Here is a 10,000-nt window from a genome sequence, read left to right on the forward strand (position 1 = left end):
ATTAGTGACGTTACAAGGGCGGTGTGTCGCTTGGACTTGGTCGCGCTTGCTATATAGCGAGGTGCGGCCGGTCTTGGCGGCGCATCGCCATATTTTTTTTTTTTTTTAAGCCGAATTCGTGCTACACGAAACGGAAAAGGTGAACAGCAGCCTCGTCATCTGACTAGTGACGTTATAAAAGAAAGCAATACGCCGCTGGCACTTTGCCGCGCGTGCTCGAAAAGCAATACGCCGCTGGGACTTGGCTGTGCGCGCCAGAAAGTAATATGCCGCTGGCCCTTAGCCGCGTTCGCCCAAAAACGATACGCCGCTGGGACTTAGGCGGATGAGCTGGAAGGTGGCATGGCTTGCCTACGTGTGTGCTGGAAGAGCCGCGCGAGGGTTGCTGGTTGAGCGAAGCGATCTTGCTCGTTGGGTGGCGGGACGTTGGAAAACGGCTTGTCTCCAACGATGGAAGAGTCATAGTTGCTTGGGGGCAGGCGGGGCTTTGGCCCCGTTTGCTCAAGTCGCACTCCTACCTCCTCGTGGTACCGCCGGTAACATACTCATTTGTGTCAGCGCGGGGCGCATCCCCCCGGACACCGAGTATGGCCAAATGGAGTGCGGCGATGAAGGAGCGAGAGACGAAACCAAAAAATCGGCTTGCCGATCTAACGATGAATTTCATCGTGAAGTATGGAATTATCTCCCTGAAAGGAACTCGTTCCTTGATTAGCTATGGCACGACTTGGCAGTAATAAGGTTAACGATTGGGCATGTTTGAGGAAAATAATAGAATAAATATCATGGTAAATAAAGACATAGAAAGCGCCTCGGACGCGGCATCTCTCGGTCCCGGAGACGTCGCGGCGGATTCTTCCGCTCTGGAGGGGACCTCTGTTGACGATTTGGCTTCATCCCCGGACACGATTGACATCATGGTACCGATCGTGGGTGACCAGGTTGCCTGCCCTGTCTGCCAGAAAAGGGAAATCGACCTTTTCTTTTTGTCATTGTCAGACTTAGGGCGGCACCTGGAGCAACATCATGTGACAGCCCGCATCCAATGGAGATGCAAAGACTGTGGGAAAGGATTTCCGAAGCTTCATGGGGCCAGATGCCACCTGCCTCATTGTAGAGGAACAAGTCAAGGACCCAGTGGTTCATATAGATGCGAAACCTGCCCCATGAGCTTTGGGACGCTTAGAGGGCTATCTACCCACGAGCGGCATGCGCACCCTGCCGTAAGAAATGTCAAAAGGAGGGGAACGGACCCCCCTGAGAAAAAATGGACGGCGGAGGAGTTGGCTCAGTTGAGGGAACTTTGGGAGATATATAAAGACCACAAATTCCCCAACAAAATGATCAGTGAGATCCTCACCAGCAAGACGATCGAACAAATCAGATACCAGCGTAAAAAGCTGAGGCTGATTGGTGAGGAAACAAGTTCCCAAGAGCCCACTCAGGTGACAGAGGGAGGGTGCGATCCCGTTGATCCAGGCAATGCGTGTTTCGAAGAACCTGGAGTCAGCGGTCTAGAATATGAACAGTGGAGACTCCAGCTAGAGTCCGCAATAATGACACAAGTCGAGGTGCCACCTGTTTTAAGGTGGGTCCACACTCGACTGATGACAATCTGGGTCTCTCTCAAGGGAAATAGGGAAGCCCTTGAGAGTGCTATAAATGAATTTTTAGAATTCACGCTCTATGGAGCCATAAAAGAAATTAATAGTAAAAAGAGGGCAAGTTCAGTTAAGAACAAGAGGATTGGTCACCAAGGAAAGAAAAAAGGTAATAGAAATGCTAGAAAAAGATACTCATACGCTCGTTGCCAGGAGTTGTTTACAGAAAATCCAAGGAGGTTGGCCGATGCCGTAATAAATGATGATCGGGCCTTCCTCCAACCGGCTAGGGATCTGCCTGATGCCGAGGAAGTGAGGAGGCTTTATGAGGATTTATGGGGCCAGACAGGACCTGTTGAAGCCCCCGTCCCAGGAAGTAGAGCCTCTGAGCTTTCCTTATGCGAGGTCTTCCCGCCAATTGCTGTTGAGGATGTGGCGGAGAAATTGAGCAGAATAAGAATGAAGGCTGCAGCAGGACCGGATGGCTTCCAGAAGGAACACCTTCTGATCCCTGGCCTGCCCACCATTTTAACTATATTGTACAATATCTTACTTTATTGCTCCTATTTTCCTCCTATATGGAAGGAAAATAGAACAACATTAATACCAAAACCAAATAAGTCGATCAGCCTGGTCGAGAATTGGAGGCCTATAACTATAGGCCCCATTCTCGGCCGTATTTTCTCCTCCATAATTGACGGGAGGATAAGGAGGGGCATTGTGTTGAATCCAAGGCAGAAAGGATTCACCGCTGAAAGCGGTTGTAAAATAAACATCGACCTGTTGAGCCCTGCCTTGGATTATAGCAAGAAAAAGAAAGGCGGGGTATTCACTATTGTGGATATCTCCAAAGCCTTCGACACAGTGCCCCACTCGGCAATCGTCCCCTGCCTAAGGAGGAAGGGCGTGCCGATCCCCATTACTGACTTGATCAGGAATATGTATAGTGAGGGCAAGACCACAATAAAATCTAAAAACAGCACCGGGGTCGAGATTAAGATCCTCAGGGGAGTTAAGCAGGGCGACCCTTTGTCACCGCTGCTATTCAACCTGTGCTTGGAGCCACTGCTGGATTTGATCGAGCAACAAACCAGCGGAATAAACGTAAATGAGACAAGAAAGATTCCTGTCCTGGCTTTTGCTGACGACGTAGTGTTGCTCGGCGCCGATATCGGGGAAGCGCAACGCCAAGTGGATGTGCTTGACGAGTATCTGAACGGCCTCGGTATGACCATCTCAAGGGATAAATGCCAGGCATTTCAAGTAGTCGCAGAAAGGCGTACTTGGTTCATCAAAGAACCAAAAATTAAACATGGGAACAACACCATCCCAACAGTCGATCCTGACGAAGCCTTCAGGTACTTAGGCGCCAAAATGGGGCCCTGGAAAGGCATACACTGTGGCATAATCGTTCCCGAGCTTCTGAGTGTGGTGAGGAGAGTTAGAAAGCTCTCACTCAAGCCATGCCAGAAGCTCGAATTGATCACAAAACATATCTTTCCCCGATATATTTATAACCTGCTCGTAAGCCCGCCGAGTGACAGCGTTTTAAGATTGCTGGACAGCGAAGTCAGGCAGGAAATAAAGGCTATATTCCATCTAACGCCTTCAACTGCCACTGGTTTTTTCTATGCCCCCAAATCCTGGGGCGGATTAGGGTTGCCGAGGTTCGAGCACATCGTCAAACTTGGCACCCTAAAAAGTGCAATTAAAATAAAGGACTCGATCGACCCGGCGGTCTCCAGCCTGGTTGATGAGAAGTACAATGAGAAATTGAAAAAGATGGCAAACTCACTGAGGATCAATTGGCCAGCCTCTGTGGAAGATATCGAAAGAGCCCGAAAAAGATTAAAAGCGGGGCATGTGAAGCAATGGGCTGAACTAGGAAGTCAGGGGCAGGGCGTACCTGACTTCTCGAGAAGCAAAGCTGGCAATGTGTGGCTTAAGGATTGCGAACTGCTCAAGCCATCAAGATTTATAGATGCGCTTAAACTCAGGACCAACACTGTTGGCACAAGAACAGTGCTGGCACGAGTCGATAAAAATTTGGACATCAATTGTAGAAAATGTCGAGCCCAGCCCGAGACCCTTGGACATATACTCGGGCTGTGCCAGTACACTAAGGGCCTGAGGATAAAGCGGCATGATGAAGCGAAAATGACCCTTGCCGAAAGTCTACGAAAAAATAATGAAGTTTTTGTTGAACCTACGCTCCGGGTGGGAGGTGCTCTTTTCAAGCCGGACCTCGTAGTTAAAAACGAGGAAAGGGTTCTCGTGGTCGACGTTACCGTCCGCTATGAGAATAAGGATTACCTCTCGCGCGCGGAGAAGGAAAAGGTCAACAAATATCGGCCATGCCTCGAACACCTAAAGGCAAGATTTAATGTCGGCAAGGGAGAAGTAATACCGGTGGTCTTGGGCAGTCGTGGTGCCATAACGCCTTCCACGGAAAGTAACCTCAAGCGTATGGGTATTGGTGGCCAAACTATCAAAACATTAGTACTGAACGTATTGAGAAGCTCCATAGAGCTGTGTAACATATTTTTAGATACATAAGTCAGACCCAGTTTTTTAAATTATTATTTATTTCTTTATTTATTTATTTATTTATTTATTTATTTATTTTGTTGTTACGTCCATGCATGATAGTGAATAAATTTGCTGTAACCTTTGGGTTACATAGCAAATATGTTATATTTTAATGTCCCTACGAGGGGGATAAACCTCGGAAGTACGGTCCTCGTATCGAGGATCGCAGGTTTTAGCCAAATGCCTCGTCATCTAATTAGTGACGCGCATGAATGGATTAACGAGATTCCCTCTGTCCCTATCTACTGACTAGTCCACAAGATGGCGGCATACTGAGAACACGCGTTCACGTCGCTCCGTACTTAATGTTCGAGTTCTTGCGGAAAAGCAAAGAAATCGGGCGAGAAAATAACGCAAAAGTGGAGAGAAAGTGCTTGGGAATTAAAGTAATAATAAAGTACAGTGGAGATCGCTTCTATAGAAGCGTGAGTGGACAGAGAAAAACGTGGCTGAGGTTAGGGCAGAGTGGAAGACATCTTGAGACGCGCGACTGCAGCGCCGCCGCACGGGCTACTTGGTAACTGCGCGCCAACGTTCGTAAAGCAATACGCCGCGGGACTAGCGTCCGCGTTCGTAAAGCGATACGCCGAGGGACTCAGTGCAAGTGTTCGTGAAGCCGCTCGCAGCGGTACTTAGTGTATCCGCGTCCGCAAAGCAACACGCTGCGGTCTAAGTGCCACGTTCGTAAAGTGACACATCAGGACACAGCAAAAGTATCCAGTTTGAAACACAGAGAAGTGCTAGTGCAAGTGCTTGACTAGTGCCGCCATTACGCCTTCGGACTTAGTGTCTGTGCGCGTAAAACAATACGCCGCTGGGACTTAGTGTCTCGGCGCGTAAAACAATACGCCGCTGGGACTCTGTCTCGAGCGAGAAAAAAAGCAATACGCCGTCGGACTTAGTGCCCGCGCGTATAGATAATAATAGTGGTGCAGTGCAAGCAAAAGTGCTTGACCAGTGCCGCCGTTACGCCGTCGGACTTAGTGTCTGTGCGCGTAAAACAATACGCCGCTGGGACTTAGTGTCTGTGCGCGTTAAACAATACGCCGCTGGGACTTAGTGTCTCGGCGCGTAAAACAATACGCCGCTGGGACTCTGTCTCGAGCGAAAAAAAAAAGGCAATACGCCGTCGGACTTAGTGCCCGCGCGTATAGATAATAATAGTGGTGCAGTGCAAGCACAAGTGCTCGACCAGTGCCGCCGTTACGCCGTCGGACTTAGTATCTGTGCGCGTAAAACAATACGCCGCTGGGACTTAGTGTCTGTGCGCGTAAAACAATACGCCGCTGGGACTTAGTGTCTCGGCGCGTAAAACAATACGCCGCTGGGACTCTGTCTCGAGCGAGAAAAAAAGCAAAAAGCAATACGCCGTCGGACTTAGTGCCCGCGCGTATAGATAATAATAGTGGTGCAGTGCAAGCACAAGTGCTCGACTAGTGCCGCCGTTACGCCGTCGGACTTAGTATCTGTGCGCGTAAAACAATACGCCGCTGGGACTTAGTGTCTGTGCGCGTAAACAATACGCCGCTGGGACTTAGTGTCTCGGCGCGTAAAACAATACGCCGCTGGGACTTAGTGTCTCGGCGCGTAAAACAATACGCCGCTGGGACTCAGGCTCGAGCGAGTAAGATAAAAGGAATACGCCGTCGGACTTAGTGCCCGCGCGCGAGGAAGAATAGCGCAGGGCAAATACAAATACAAGTGCGTGACCAGTGCCGCCGTTACGCCGTCGGACCCAGTGTCTCAGCGCGCAAAACAATACGCCGCGGGGACCTACAAATATCAGAATGGCTACGAAGGGTCAATCCCCAACCGCTACAAAAGCAAGAGTGGTTCTCCAACCACTGAAAACGCAAAAGGTGGAGGGGAAAAGCCCGGTTCAGGAGGGAAAGAAGAGAACAGAGGAGAAAGAAAAAGGGGAAGAGGCGAAGCAGCAGCAATCGCCTGTAGCAGCAGACGAACCCCGCACTGTGTCCGATTTAAGAGCACAGGCAGGGGAAATAGAGAAGGGCGTATTAGCCTTCTGTCTGGACCCAAGTAAGAAGGTTAACAAGGAGCAAACCGCAGCCATCATGCGGTATTTCCGGGACATGCGAGGGATAGTGGAAGAACTCTTACTCCACAACAGCTACCTCACCGGGAAGTTGGACCAGAGCACCGGCGCGGAGAAGAAAGAAACGGCGATACTGAGTGCCGTCAACAAGACGCTACAAACGAGCAAGCGGCTCGAAACGGCAGTCAAATCAAGGATGGAGCCTAAGCAGTCCTCCTACGCCGAAAAAGTCAAAATGAAGAATAGTATGGTGGGGCAAATCGCGGTCAAACCACCTACAAACGCGGTGATAATCCGGCCGGAGTCGTCAGACTCCGAGATAAAAACGAGTGAGGAAGCACGGGAGGCAGTCTTCACGCTGGTGAACCCACGTAAGAGAGGAATCCAGATCACCGCAGTGAAGAAAATCAGCGGGAATGGATTAGTCGTGGAAACGGCGAACCCCGAAGGCCTAAAAGCGTTCACGGAGAACGCCAAGCTAAAGGAAGCCGGCCTAAAAACCAGCACGCCGCAGAGGAGGCTGCCCCGGGTAATATTATATGATGTTCCACGGGAAATGCCGGAGAAGGAAATAATGGGCTGCATCAAGAAGCAGAACCAAGAAAGGCTAACAGATGAAGACGTCGGAGCCATCAAATTCTGCTTCAGAACAGGCCGCAAGGACTCCGAGGAAACTAACTGGGTACTGGAAGTGCCCCCCCAGGTAAGAGATAAACTACTAACTGGCAAGATATTCATCTCGTGGAATGCTTGCCGGGCTCGGGATTACATAGCCGTCAGCCGCTGTTACAAGTGCCAAGGCTATGGGCACGTGGCAAAACACTGCCGCTTGGGCTATGAGATCTGCGCACATTGCGCGGAAAGCGGACATAGCACTAAAGAGTGCACGAACAAAAACAAGAACGCCGGCTGCGTCAACTGCAAGAAGGCAGGGAAAAAAGGCGATCATGCGGCCTCTAACGTAGACTGCCCTATGTACAAGAAGGCGTTAGAAATAATTATCTCCCGAACTACGTATGAGTAAAGCCCCGAGCAAAAATGGAAGAGGACACGGGGGTAGAAGGGGTATAAGGATCCTGCAGCACAACATGCAGCGTTCCAAAACTGTCCCCCACGAAATCAGGACTCAGATGGAAGCTGATGGCGACGAAATCTTGCTAATGCAAGAGCCATACAGCATCGACGGAAAAATACCCGGACTCGGAACAGGAATCTCGATCGCCTGTCGGGGTTCGAAGGGTGACCCACCAATGGCAGCAGTAGGAGTTAAGTCGAAGGAGCTAACGCCGCTCGAAATTGCCGGATTATGTACAACGCACTGTGCTTGTGTACAAGTAAGCGATGGAGAGACGGAGGTATACTTCGTCAGTCAGTACTTTCCGCCGACCGAAAACATCGAAGTCGGCCTCGAGCAATTAGACAAAGTACTGAATAGGCTTAGAGGGAAGAAAGCCATTATTGGCCTGGACTCCAACGCCAAATCTCCGCTGTGGTGCAGCAAGGACATCGACGACAGAGGTGAGGCCCTGGAGGCTGTCATCGCACAATACAACCTCCACATCCTCAACAAACCGGGACAGGCACACACATTTGAAACAACGAGAGGGCGATCGAACATAGACCTGACTATGGCGACTCCGGAAGCAATACCGCTCGTGAAGGAATGGAGAGTACACGAGGACGGAACCTCCAGCGATCACAGAATACTGGAGACGCGTCTTGATTTTAACGAGGGAAGTACTCCGCCGCAGCTTCAGGAAAGAAGATACAACACTCGGCACGCCAACTGGGAGGTCTTTCAAAGAGTGATCATAGAGGAAAAGGCGACACTCCGAGAGACAAACCCCCGGCAGCCGAACGAGGTTGAACGAATGGCCGAGCAGATGCAGGAAGTCCTCAGAAGAGCCTGCGATGCCGCCATTCCGAGGAAAAAATGGTATCACAGATCGGTGCCATGGTGGACGCCTGAGCTCACACGAGCAAAGAGGGAAGTCTATCGGGCAAGGAGGAAATATCAGGGGACCAGGGACCCCGCAACGAGGGAGCAGGAGAAGCTGCGGTATAGAGAAATCAGAAAGGAGTACGTAAAAGCAATCACCAGGACCAAGATACGCAGCTGGAGAGACTTTATAACCAAGGAGGGCAACGCAGAACCCTCGGGTATTGCCTACCGAACGGCCACGGGCAAGCTAAGAAGGGAAGAAACAGTGTCGACTCTGCGGACGCCACAAGGGGAAACCTCCAACTGGCGAACCACTGCGGCGGCGATGCTGTCCGCCCTACTACCCGACGACGAGGAAGAAGCGGACACGCCGGAGCAGACAGCGATCAGACGCGACAGTACAACCCCCCCGAACGTCGAGGACACCCCAGAGTTCCGCTACGAGGAACTCAGTGGCGCCGTAAAACGACTAACGAAGGGGAAATGTCCTGGACCTGACCTAGTCGAGGCCGAAGTAATCCAACGCGCCTGGGGTGGAATCCATCAGGAACTCCTCAGGCTCATGAATAGCTGCCTCACCTGGGGAGTCTTCCCGAAGGTTTGGAAATTGGGGAACGTCATCACTATCCCGAAGGGACCAGAACGGGATAAGAGTAGCCCGAAGTCTTACAGGCCGATTTGCCTACTATCGATGGTGGGCAAGTTACTGGAAAGGCTGATGGCTGCCAGGATGACAACTATATTCCACGACCACGCCCTAACGTCGGACAGGCAGTACGGCTTTCGCCCCGGTAGATCCACAGTGGATGCGATCACAAAATTCCGCGAGATAGTCGAGCGAATGAGTGAGGAAAAGTACGTACTCGCAATCGCGCTCGACATATCAGGAGCATTCGATAACGTGTGGTGGCCCAACGTGATGCACGAGTTGAAGAGAAGAGACTGCCCCGCCAATCTATATCGACTGACGAGAAGCTACTTTTCGGACAGAGCCGTGCGAATCGCGGGGAAAAATGATATGGTCAGCAAGCCCGTTACGAAGGGTTGCCCGCAGGGGTCGGTACTGGGTCCAAGCTTCTGGAACCTAATATTCGACGACCTGCTAGCCGAACTCACGACAAGCGCGACAGAGTGCGAACCGATCGCGTACGCGGACGACATAGTGATCCTGGTCGCAGGAAACGCGAGAACCGAACTGCAAGAGAAGGGACAAGATATAGTCACACGCGTTGCTACCTGGTGCGACAGGAAGAAACTCACGCTGTCGGCGGAGAAAACGGAAATGATGCTCGTCAAGGGCAAGCTGGATGCGGAGAGACCACCGATCATCAAGATCGATGGCAGAAGCATAAAAATGAAACAGGCTATAAAATACCTGGGAGTGTACCTAGAAAGCGGCCTGAAAATAAACAGGCATGTACACGAGACGACAAAAAAGTGCCAGAAACTATTCAACAGCCTCGCGAGAGTGGCCAAGGCGAAGTGGGGACTCGGACACGCGGCCATGCGTACCTTGTACAAAGGGCTGTACGAACCGATAACCACATACGCCGCAGCCGGCTGGAGCGACCTGCTGAAAGGTAAGGCGAAGAGCAGACTAATAAGATCGCAGAGGATGGCACTCCTCCGAGTGACAAAGGCATACAGGACAACGTCAACAGAGGCCCTCCAAGTCATCGCCGGAGCTATCCCGATCGACCTCCTCATCGAAGCCCGAGCAAGGAAATACCGATGGGGGAAAGGCCAAGACGACGCGAGCAGCGAAAAGGAAATCGCCAGGCAAGCAATAGAGAAGTGGCAGGAACGCTGGCAGAC

The 10,000-nt window shown here is 51.1% G+C and overlaps 1 pseudogene; it reads left to right on the forward strand.

The window, feature by feature from the left end:
• The window catches only part of LOC143304775 (large subunit ribosomal RNA), a 2,942-nt pseudogene extending 2,857 nt beyond the window's left edge, over positions 1–85 (forward strand).
• Positions 86–10,000: the final 9,915 nt, after the last annotated feature.

This window comes from Bombus vancouverensis, unplaced genomic scaffold (genome assembly GCF_051014615.1).
Source record: "Bombus vancouverensis nearcticus unplaced genomic scaffold, iyBomVanc1_principal scaffold0054, whole genome shotgun sequence".
Lineage (NCBI taxonomy): Eukaryota > Metazoa > Arthropoda > Insecta > Hymenoptera > Apidae > Bombus > Bombus vancouverensis.